Here is a 12630-nt window from a genome sequence, read left to right as displayed (position 1 = left end):
TGAACAGTAATTTTCTTTTGGCATATTAAAAAATATTAAAATTTACTTTTTTCTGGCTTCTGTGTTTGTTGCTAACAAGTCAGCTATTCATTTATAATTGTTACTTCTTTTTTCTGGCTGCTTTTAAGGTCTGCTTTTGTAATCTGCAGATTCATGAAGATGTGTTTAGGTATGGATTTCTGTCTATTACCCTACTTGATTTACTAAAGTTTTGAATCTGTGGACTGGTGACTTTCTGAAACATTCTCAGCCACCATCTAGTAGAATATCGCCTCTGCTGTTTTCTTTCTTTTTAAAACTCTTAGTAACTTCAAGTTAGACTTTTTCACTCTATCCTTTATGAGTCTTAGTGTTGTTTTTTTTCTCATATCCACTCTGGACTACATTCTGCATTACTTATTCAGACTTTATAATATGCTACATTTGGCTCTACCTAATCAATATCAATTGAATTTTTAAAATTTCAATGATTATGTTTTATACTTTAGAATATCCTCTGATTCTTTCTTCAGCTCTCTTATAACTTACTCATTGCTTCAAGCTCTTCTTCTGTATTGAAGGATATTAAGCAAAATTATTTTGATTTCTGTCTGAATATTCTAATGTCTGATGTTTTTTCAGGTTTGATTATGTTCTCTGTTGTTTCTGCTTGTTTTCACTTATGGGATCTTATTTCTTTGACGTTCAGTGATTATTATGACCTAATGTGTATTTTCCTCACACAGTAATTTTTAGACACCTGAAAGGAAGGAAATTTCCTCCAAAGAGGGTTAGATTTTATCAAGTATCTGGAGGTAGAACTAGTCCAGTACCACTTTTAATTCATGATTTGGGGTTGTGTGGACTGCTGAAATACCACAAATGCAAGCTACAAGCTTACTTGAAGCCCACCTTAGAAATACAAATTCTTCCAACATGCCACAGTTTAAGACAGATATATATATATATATATATATATTTTTTTTTTTTTTTTTTTGCAGTACCAGTGGCTGAGGGAGTGAGAGTGAGTATTTTTAATTCGCCCTTATACTAAGACGTAGTATCAGCTTTGTAGGCCAAGCTCCTATTAGACATAAGCTTTATTTTCCTTCTTCAAGGATAAGGCTATAAAACTGATGCTCAGGCTCCTCCAGTTCAGCAAGTACACTCACAGCAGAAGTCAACTTCAGGGCTCAAACTCTCTGGATTCCTGCCTTCAATAAGTTTTCCCTCCTGAGTTTTCCTTCTTTTTTTAAATTTTTTTAAAATTTTTTAAATGTTTTATTTATTTCTGAGAGAGAGAGAGAGCGTGAGCAGGGGAGGGTCAGAGAAAGAGGGAGACACAGAATCCGAAGCAGGCTCCAGGCTCTGAGCTAGCTGTCAGCACAGAGCCCGATGCGGGGCTTGAACCCACGAACCGTGAGGTCATGACTGAGCTGAAGTCGGACACTTAACCGACTGAGCCACCCAGGTGCCCCTTTCTTTTTTTTTTCTTTTTAAATAGATTATGGACCATTTAAGAAGATTTTGAAAATATTTGTGCAGACTTTTGGATTGGTTTCTGTTCTGTTCTTGGCTCTCTTAATGTTAATTTCCATCAGATGGTTTGGAATTTTTATCTGAAGATTCATTTTCAGTGGGAGTTCCCCCTTCCCCACCTCGCCTCTGTCTGTGCTCATCCCTCCCTATTTGACAGTTTTGTGGTTTCCTCCCTCTGGTCATCCAGGACCCTAAGCCAAAACTAGGTTTTTATGACTAGGAACTCCTGCCCCAAAGTCACTTGAGGCTGCAGCTGGCCCAGTACATGAGGCAGTATGCAGCTTTGCTCAGGTCTCTGTGCAGTTTTCTCTGTTTATCTTACAAGTAATGAAGTTATACGGGTTTATATAAGCAGTAACATCAGATAGTGATCACAACCATTTCACACAGAGAGCCCAGCTATACCATGGTTCCATGCCACATACGGAATGCTTTTGTCACCTCAAAAGTGTAAAAAATCCTACTGGCTTGTTTTTTTTGTTTGTTTGGGGGTGGGGGGAGAGAATCCCAAACAGAATCTCTATGCTCACAGCACAAACCCCAAGGCAAGGCTCGATCTCATGGTGTTGAGATCATGACCTGAGCTGAAATCCAGAGTCAGAGGCTACACTGACTGAGCCACCCAGGCGCCGCCCCCAACCCACCGCACAGGCTTCTAATTGCTTCCTGGACCCAGAAATCTGCAGGGCTATAGCTTTATAGCAATAGGGCCATATTTCATGATTACCTTATGTTTCTGACTCAGAGAATGTTCATTTTATGTTTGAGCATGAGACGGTCTTTTTCTTGTTGTTAATTGAATCTATAACCCACATATATAGAACAGGAGAGTTTAAAGTGTTAGTTTACAACACTCTTGACCTGAAGTGTCCCTTTCACATTTCTCTAAGTTTATTTTGTTGTCCTCTTTCTAGCTTCTTTATTTGGGTGCTTAGTCCCTTTTGAATCATTTTGTTTTCTAAAAATGAGTTTAAGGTGATTATTTTTTTTAAACAAGTTGTTTTTTTGTTTTTATTTTTTTAATGTTTATGTATTTTTGAGAGACAGCACATGAGCATGAGCAGAGAAAGGGCAGAAAGAGAAGGAGACACAGAATCCGAAGCAGAACCCAGGCTCTGAGCTGTCAGCACAGAGCCGGAGCCGGGGCTCGAACCCACGAACCGCAAGATCATGACCTGGGCTGAAGTCGGCGGCTTAACCGACTGAGCCACCCAGGCACCCTTAAGGTGATTATTTTTTATAGCTAATATTTACTAACGATTTACTATATTCCAGGCACTAGGCTTAAAGTACTTTATATCAATTATTTGTTATAATCTTCCCCCAAATCGTAGGAGATAGAAACCATCAGTACCTCCATTTGTAAATGAGTATATTGAGGCATAAAGAATAAGAAATTTGCCAAAGTTAATCAATAGGTAGTCTGATTCTCAAAAGCCTGAGATCTTGACTAGAATTAGATCAACCAGTTAAATGATGCAAATATGTATAAAGAAAGAGTTCATAGAGTTTTTTTCATTTCTTAGTTTCTTTTCCCTTACTCAACACACTCAAAGTAATCAATGTTAATAATCTTGGCATGTATCATTCCATTCTTGGTACTTGTACAAGCATACCACATGTGTGCGTGCATGTACACACATACAGATTTGCTTTTCGATGCACAAAACAGCTCTTTAGGAGCTCCTTAAGCAAGGTTTATGGGACAGAAGAGAAGTAGATGTCTGGGAGACACATGTGATGAAGAGTTTTCACTTTATGCCCTTATATACCTTTGACATATGAATTATATTAGTGAATTGCCTATTCAAAAGTACATTTAAATAAAAAAACAATTTTAAGCCACTAAATTTGTAGTAATTTGTTATGCAGCACAGAAAACCAGTACAAGTTGTTTCCAGTTTTTAGCTATTATAAGCTGCTGTGAACATTGTATACAAGTCTTTAAATGGACAAATGTTTCATTTACCTAGGGTAAAAATCTGAGTGGGATTACTAGGTCATATGGCAAATGTATGTTTAATTGTTTAGGAAACTGTTGAACTGTTTTCAAAAGAGGCTACATTGTTTTATACTGTCGTCAGCATTATATGAGAGTTCCAGTTGTTTCAAATTGTCACCAACATCTGGTATGATCAATCTCTTTAATTTTATCCATTCCAGGGGGTATGTATGGTATCTGTATTGTAGTGGTATCTCAGAGAATATACTCAGCATGATTTCAAACTTTAAAATGTGTTGGGATCGTCTTTATGGCTAAGTAAATGTCAATTTTGGTTACTGTTTCATGTGTCCTTAAAAGGTATATATACTCTGTAGTTGGCTCTATGTCCATTGGGGCAGTTTTATTCATTTTAAAAATCAAATCTCATATCCTACTGATTTTGTCGACTTGTTTTATCACTTGCTGGGTAATATGAGTTAAAATATCACTCTGGTTCACTTGTTACTCCTTTCAGTTCTTCAGTTTTTCTATATTGCAGCCACTCTTTTGGTCTCTTACTATAATTTTGTCTTTTTGAGAATGTCATATAAATAGAATGTTACCTTGTAACCTTTGAGACTGCTTCTTTCACTCAGCATAATTCCTATGAGATTTATGTAAGCTGTTCCAGACATTAATAGTTCATTCTTTTTTGTTGCTGAGTAGCCCAAATTTGTTTATCAATTTACCCATTGAAGGACATATGAGTTGTTTCCTCTTTGGTGATTATGAATAGAGTTGGTATAAACATTCATGTACATACTTTTGTGTAACCATAGGTTTTTGTTTCTTTGGGGTAAATACACAGGAGAAGGATTTTGGGTCACATTGTATGTTTGACTTGATAAGAAGCTAACAAAGCGTTTTCCAGAGTACCTGCACAATTTGCATACTTGGCTTTCATATTTTACTTAGAATAAATATTTTACTTCTTCAAGTGGAATGTAAAAAACTCACCATCATATGTCCCTTTAATCACCTTCTTTTATGTTTTAATTGTCATATATATTACACCTACATCCATTAAAAACTCTGTTAGATAACATTGTAATTTTTGCTTTCAACCATCAAATATAGTTTTTAAAACTCAAGAGAGAATAGTCAATTATATTTACTCAGAAACTTACCATTTCTTTTGCTTATCATTTATTAATGATATGCCATGTTTCCTTCAGGAATAATTTCCCTTTTGTCTGAAGAAATTTCTTTAGTAATTTTTTTAAAGTATGTCTGATGATAACAATTTTCTTTGCTTTTTTTCATCTGAGAATGTCTTTCTTTCACCTTAATTTCTAAGTAATATTTTAATGGGATAAACAATTTTAAGTAGACAGAGTTTTTTTCTTCCTGGATTTAGAGGTTTTTGTTTTTTTTTTTTAAATTATTAACAGAGACAGAGACAGAGCATGAGGGGGGAGGGCCACAGAGAGAGGGAGACACAGAATCTGAAGCAGACTCCAGGCTCTGAGCTGTTAGCACAGAGCCCAACATGGGACTCGAACCCACGAACCGTGAGATCATGACCTGAGCTGAAGTTGGTTGCTTAATCGACTGAGCCATCTAGGCGCTCCATCTTTCTGGATTAAAAAAAAATGTTGTGCTACTTTGTTTGGGTTTCCATGGTTTCTGGTAAAAATCAGCAATTATTTGAATCACTGTTCCTTTATAATAAGGTGTTTTTCTGTGACTGCTTTCAAAGTGTTTTCTTTGTCTTTAGTTTTCACCAGTTTGGCTATGGCCTGTTTAGGTCTGAATTTCTTTGGAATTATCCTATTTGGGATTTACCGTACATTTCTGTCTTTTGCCCAATTTAGGAAGTTTTCAGCCATAGGGAACCCCTTTGTTTATTGTGGTGACATATACACAGCATAAAATTTACTACTTTAACATTTTTTAAGTTTTTACTTTAATTCTAGTTAACATATAGTATAATATTAGTTTCAGGTGTACAGTAAGTAATTCAGCACTTCTATGCACTTACTGTGTTGAACATAGAGTGGTATATACTATTTTAATGTTTTTAAGTATACAGTTCAGTGGTATTTAGAACATTCATAATGTTGTACAACCATCACTGCTATCTATTTCCAGAACTTTTTCATCATCTCAAACAGCTCTATACCCATTAAAATAATTCCCCATTCCTCCACCTCTTAGTCCCTGATAACTTCTCTTCTACTTCCTGTCTCTGTGAATTTGTGTTTTCTAGATATCTTCTATAAGTGAAATCATAACATATGTCTGTATTACTTTATGTCTACTTTTTTTCACTTAGCATACTGTTTTCAGGGTTCATCCATGTTGTAGCATCTATTAGAACTTTTTTCTTGTTTATGACTGAATAATATTCCCTTGCATGTATGTGCTGCATTTCGTCCATTCATCTGTTGATGGATACTTGGCTTTTTTCAACTTTTTTGTCATAGTGAATAATGCTGCTATGAACATGTCACCTGTGTGTTTGAATCCTGTTTGGTGTTCTTTTGAGTACACACCTCAGAGTGGAATTGCTGTGTCATTTTGTAGTTGTTATATTTAACATTTTGTGAAACTGCCAAACTTTTCTAAGTGGTTGCACCATTTTAGATTCCCACTAGCAATGCAGGAACGTTCCTATCTCTCCACATCCTCACTAACACATGTTAATTTCAGGGATTTTGATACTAGCCATCTTTAAGGAATGGTATCAGCTATAATTGATTTCTCTCCTCTCTGGGACTTTGGTGACACAAACATTCGACCTTTTAGTGTTGTCTTACAGGTTCTATAGGCTCTGTACTTTTTAAGAAATATGTTTCTGTTTTCAGACCCGATAATTTCTATTGATCTATCTGCTAATTAATTTACTCTTTTTGCTTTCTCAATTCTGCTATTGAATCCATTCATTCCAGTGAGATTTTTTAAAATATAGCTACTGCATTTTTTAATTGTAAAAAGTTTCATTTGACTCTGTATATCTTCCATTTCTTTATATCTTTATATCTTCACATTCATATTAAGAGTGTCTTTATTTTTGGAACAATTTTATAAGGCCTTCTCCTGTGCTTTGTCAGATAATTCAAACATCTGTGTCAAATCAGCACTGGTATGTGTTGATTTTCTCTTTCTCATGTAAGTTCAGATTGTCTGATTCTTCATATGCTTCGTATTCTGGACTATATTCTGGACATTTTGAGACTCTGGGTTTTGTTTAAATTGTATGGAGAATGTTGATATTTTTGCTTTGGCAGGCAATTAACCTGGTTGGGTTCAGGTTGCAAGTTCCAACCAGCCCTCTGTGGGTTGTGGTTTCAATGTCAGTTCCAATTTCAAAGCTTCCACAGTTTTATTCAAATCTGTCCTACATGTATGCTGCTCTGAGGCCAGTGTGAGTCCTGAGTGGTGGTCTCTCTCTTACTTGAGTACTCAGTCTTTGCTATGTTTCTTACAATCAGAACCGCACATGCACTCAGAGTCCATAAACAGTTTTATCAGGTCGTCGTCAAAAACTTCTCCCTCTTACTCACCTCAGTATTAATTCCATGAGACTCCCTTTTGAAGCTCCATCTAGAATACTGGGGCTTTATTTCATTCTGCCACACACTCACTATAACTGTCCCCATGTCCAGGGCTAAGTATAGGGAAGTCAGAGAGAGTTAAAAAGCAATGGGGATCCCCTCACTCTCTGGAGACTATAACTCTTCTGATTGGAAAGTTTGCCTTCCTCAGTTTTAAGTGCTTGTGGGGTCCTGTAGTTACCAAGAGACCCTTATCTTGTTCTTTGATCCTGAGCTAGAAGGCTTCTCTAGAACCACTCTCTACCACACCAATGCCCATTTCCTCTTTCAGTCTGCTTAAATCAAGCTAAGGGATACTAACGGGAGAGAAAAATATTTCACCCCCCACTAATTAAGTGATACTTCCAATTCTGTCCTTTTTCTCCACTCTACCCACTATTATTTACTTTTCAGTGTTCTCAAAAGTGTTACATTTTTGTAACACTGATTTTACAGCCATATTCAGTAAGAGAATCAGAGTGGAGTGTGCTTACTCTATCTTACTTAGAACTGGAATCCCTGTAATTTTGTAATTAAAAACAGCAATAACGAGGGAAACTGTTTATTCAGGATTTTTTAGTCAAACAAATCTGATGTGCAAGCACTTGTAAGCCCAAGTTTCCCTAAAAGTTTCCATACTTTTTTCAAGTTTTTATTTAAATTCCAGTTAACGTGCAGTGTAATATTAGTTTCAGGTGTACAATTTACTGATTTAACACTTCCATACAACACCTGGTGTATGGTGCTCATCACAAGTGCACTCCTTAAGCCTCACTACCTATTTTTTTTAACGTTTATTAATTTTTGAGACAGAGACAGAGCATGTGTGGGGAAGGGGCAGAGAGAGAGGGAAACACAGAATTTGAGGCAGGCTCCAGGCTCTGAGATGACAGAACAGAGCCCTTTGCGGGGTTTGAATTCACAGACTGAGATCATGACCTGAGCTGAAGTCTGAGGCTTAACTGACTGAGCCATTACCTATTTAACTCATCCCCACATTGACCTCCCCTCTGGTAACCATCAGTTTGTTCTCTATAGTTAAAAGTCTGTTTCTTGGTTTACCTCCCTTTCTTTCTCTCTCTCTCTCTTTTTAATGCTTGTTTGTTTTGTTTCTTAAATTCTGCATATGAGTGAAATCATATGGTATTTGTCTTTTTCTGAGTGACCCATAGAATTTTAGTTGAAGCAAAATTTCAGGTAGAAGCCAACTTCAAAATTTTATTAAATCAGGAACAAGTCAGAGATGCCTGCTGTGTTACTCAGGCTTTTTAGTTATAAATCATAGAAAAGCTACTCACTGATTTAAGATGTAAAGTAGCTTACAAAATAAATACTATAAGAAGACAAAATCACATCAGAAATGAAAGTGGGGACATTACTACCAACCTTAGATAAATAGAAAGAATTTTAAGAGAATACTGTGAACAGTTGTATGTCAAAAAATTCAACTAAATAATATAGACAAATTCCTAGAAACACATAAATTACCAAAACTGAATCTTGAAGAAATAGAATTCTAAATAGAGGTATCACAAAAGATTTAATCAGTAATGAAAGATCCTCTCAACAAAGAAAGGCCCAGGGCCAGATGTCTTCCCTGGCAAATTCTAACAGAATTTTAAAGAAGAATCAACACCAATCCCTTTCAAATCCTCCCAAAACATTAGAAGAGGAGGGAACACTTTGTAACTCATTCTGTGAGACCAGCATTACCCTAATACCAAAGTCATATAAAGACATCACAAGAAAACTATGCATCAATACTTTATGAATATAGATGCAAAAATCTTCAACTAAATATTAGCAAGCCAAATCCAGAAGCAAAGATTAAACACTCTGACCAAATAGAATTTATCCTAGGAATGCAAAGTTCGTTCAACAGAGAAAATGAATCAATGTACTACTGTATTACACTAATGGAATGAAGAAAAACATCACATGATCATTGCAGCTGACGCAGAAAATTTTTTTTTACAAAATCCAACAAATTTTCATGGTAAAAACTCAGACACTAAGAATATAAGGGAGTTTCCTCAACATGATAAAGTTTTTGATGCTTGTGGAGTCCTGTAGAGGGGCCAGAAGACCCCAGTCTTCTCTTTGAGAAGAGCTAGAAGGCTTCTCTAGAACCAATCTCTCACCACATCAATAACCATTTCCTCATTTCAGGCTGCCTAAATCCAGGCTGAGGGATACCAGAGGGAGAAATAACCATTTCCTCAGAAATGATTAAGTGTAGGACATCTGGGCGGCTCGGTGGGTTAAGCGTCCGACTTCGGCTCAGGTCATGATCTCACGGTTCGTGGGTTCAAGCCCCGCGTGGGGCTCTGTGCTGACAGCTAGCTCAGAGCCTGGAGTCTGCTTCAGATTCTGTGTCTCCTTCTCTCTGACCCTCCCCCCTGCTCATACTATCTGTCTGTCTGTCTCTCTCAGAAATAAATAAAATGAAACAAAACAAAACAAAAAAAAGAAATGATTAAGTGATAACTTCAGTACTAAAGCTAGTGGACAAATTTAGCAAAGTGGCAGGGTATAAGACCATCACTGAAAAATTAGTTGTATTTCTATTCACTACTAATGAATAATCCAAAAAAGAAATTAAGAAAACAATTTCACTTATAATAGCATCCAAAGGAATAAAATACCTGGAAATAAATTAAACCAAGAAGACGAAAGACTTGTATACTGAAAACTACAAAACATTTTTGAAAGAAATTAAAGACTACCTAAATAGATGGAAAGACATCCTATACTTCTGGATTAGAAGGCTTAATATAGTTGAATTGGCAATACTACCCAAAGTGATCTACAGATTCAATGTAATCCCTAACCAGGCTCCATGGCCTTTTTTGCAGAACTGGAAAAGTCAGTCCTTAAATTCTTATGGGATTGCAAGGGTCCAAATAGCTGAAATAATCTTGAAAAAGAAGAACAAAGTTGAAAGACTCACACTCTTCCTGATTTCAAAACTTACTACAAAACTACATAATTGTGACAATGTAATACTGGCATAATAACAGATATACTGATCACAAAATAGAATTGTGGTCCAGAAATAAACCATATATCTGTGACCAATAAATTTTTTTCAATTCTTTCATTGTGGTAAAATACACATAACAAAATTTATCATCTTAACTATCTTTAAGTAAAGAGTTCAGTGGTATTAAGCACATTCATATTTTTGTGTAACTGTCACCACCATCCAGCTCCAGAGCTTTTTATGTTGTAAAATTGAAATGGGTACATTAAACTATAAGTCCTTATTCTCTCTTCCCTCTATACATGGAAACCACTATTCTACTTTCTGTCTCTTGATTTTTGACTACTCATAAGTTAGTTATATTATACAGTATTTGTCATTTTCTGTAGTTATCTCATTTCACTTAATATAATGTCCTCAGGGTTCATCTATGTTGTAGCATGTGAAGAATCTCACTGAAAAAGATTCCGTTACATATATACATATATATGACATTTTATTTATCCATTCATATTAGGTGTACACTTGAGTTGCTTCACATTTTAGCTATTATGAATATGCTACTATGAACATAAGTACAAATATGTCTTTAATACCCTGGTTTCAATTTTAAGAGATAAAAAACAGTCTACCTTTATAAAAAACTCACTACTCAGGCTACACACTAGACAAAGATTTTAAATCCTTATAGTTGATTTATATGTGGTCAGAGTTGAGAACTACAGACTTAAAGCATCATAGCCCATAAGAGGCATTCAACAAAGAGCTGAATGATTGACTAACTAGTAATGTGAGAAAGGCTATAAGGACATGCTAATGTATCAGTTTGGTGATAAAGGTTCTGGCTTTCAGAAGCATGGTTACTGATGAAAAGTTGTCATCGATAGATTGAGGTGGGTTTAAAATCTGATTCTGGAGTTTACTTGATGCTATGGGAAGAGAACAATGAGTACTTTCCTAGGACAGAGGATGAGAACCGTTTTATTCACAATAGTTAAGCAATGCACCAAAATTTTATTGCCAGCGTAATAGCTAGGCTTTTAAACCTACTTTCAGATTTAAAGAGCCAATAGATAAAAGATAAAGACCTATGAATCTCTGGATTCAGCCCTAAGATTAAATTTTTGTAGCAAAACATGCCGTCTATGGAACTTGTTTTTTTTATGAAATGGCAAAAATGCCTTCAGAGCAAGGAAAATGTGATCCCTCTGCAAAATACCCAGTTACTGAAAATCTATCAAGTTTCAAGAGTAGGCACTTTAGTCTCAGCTGCTTTCCTTGGGTTTTGAACAAAACTTTCACCCAGAAGTGTAATAAAAAATGCTAGATTCTAATGGAAAATTGTTTCACACTAATGAATTTATTTGACCCTTTCCCCATAAACCTGATCTCAATACTTGTTTCATTATACATAAAATTGAAGACTTGTAAGAAGTGTTTAGATATTGGTTAACCTTTAGCTGTTTTCATATAGTTACCAAAATGAGATTATTGCTGATTGGCTGACTTTCAGAAGCATGAGTACTAGAGTAAAGCTGTTGTTGATTGGCTGACTTGCAGAATGAATAATCATTGATTATTGATGTGAAAATATTGAAAAGTTGGGATGGGTTTTAAAATGGTTCTGGTTGTTACTACTGGTAGGGCCAATAAATTGTCAGTCCGTTTCTAGAAAAATAAGAACTTCTTTAATTCTCAGCATTTTGTTACCTCATTTTACTCATTTGTAAAATAAGAAGACCATGCCAACATTTCTCAAAGTATATATGATCTCTTGGTTCTAACACATGTAAATAAGAATGTTGTGTAACAAAGAGTTCTTGGGCAAATATATAAGGTTCCTTATAGCTGGATTAGGCAAAGATAAACAAGTTTCTTTTTTTTTTCCCCTCAGTTTTTTGTTAACTTGGTTTCCATATAGCACCCAGTGCTCATCCCAACAAGTGCCTTCCCCCATGCCCATCACCCCTTTTCCCCTTCCCCTACCCCCATCAGCCCTCAGTTTGTTCTCAGCATTCAAAAGTCCCTCTTGGTTTGCCTCCCTCCCTCTCCCCAACTATTTTTCCCCTTCTTCTCCTCCATGGTTCTCTGTTAAGTTCCTCCTAATCCACCTATACGTGCAAACATATGGTATCTGTCCTTCTCTGCCTGACTTATTTCGCTCAGCATAACACCCTCAAGTTCCATCCATGTTACTACAAATCGCCAGATTTCGTTCTTTCTCATTGCCATGTAGTACTCCATCGTATAGATAAACCACATCTTCTTGATTCATTCATCCGTTGATGGACACTTAGGCTCTTTCCATGTTTTGGCTATTGTTGAAAGTGCTGCTATGAACCGTGGGGTACATGTGTCCCTACACATCAACACTCTTGTGTCCTGTGGGTAAACTCCTAGCAGTGCTATTACTGGGTCATAGAGGATTTCTATTGTTAATTTTTTGAGGAACCTCCACACTGTTTTCCAGAGGGGCTGTACCAGCTTATATTCCCACCAACAGTGGAGGAGGTTGTCCATTTTTCCACATCCTCGCCAGCATCTAGAGTCTCCTGATTTGTTCATTTTAGCCACTCTGACTGGCGTGAGGTGGTATCTCAGTGTGGTTT

The sequence above is a fragment of the Hyaena hyaena genome, unplaced genomic scaffold, assembly GCF_003009895.1.
Source record: "Hyaena hyaena isolate Hyena2069 unplaced genomic scaffold, ASM300989v1 scaffold_49, whole genome shotgun sequence".
NCBI lineage: Eukaryota > Metazoa > Chordata > Mammalia > Carnivora > Hyaenidae > Hyaena > Hyaena hyaena.
Note: the sequence above shows the minus strand (reverse complement) of the source record.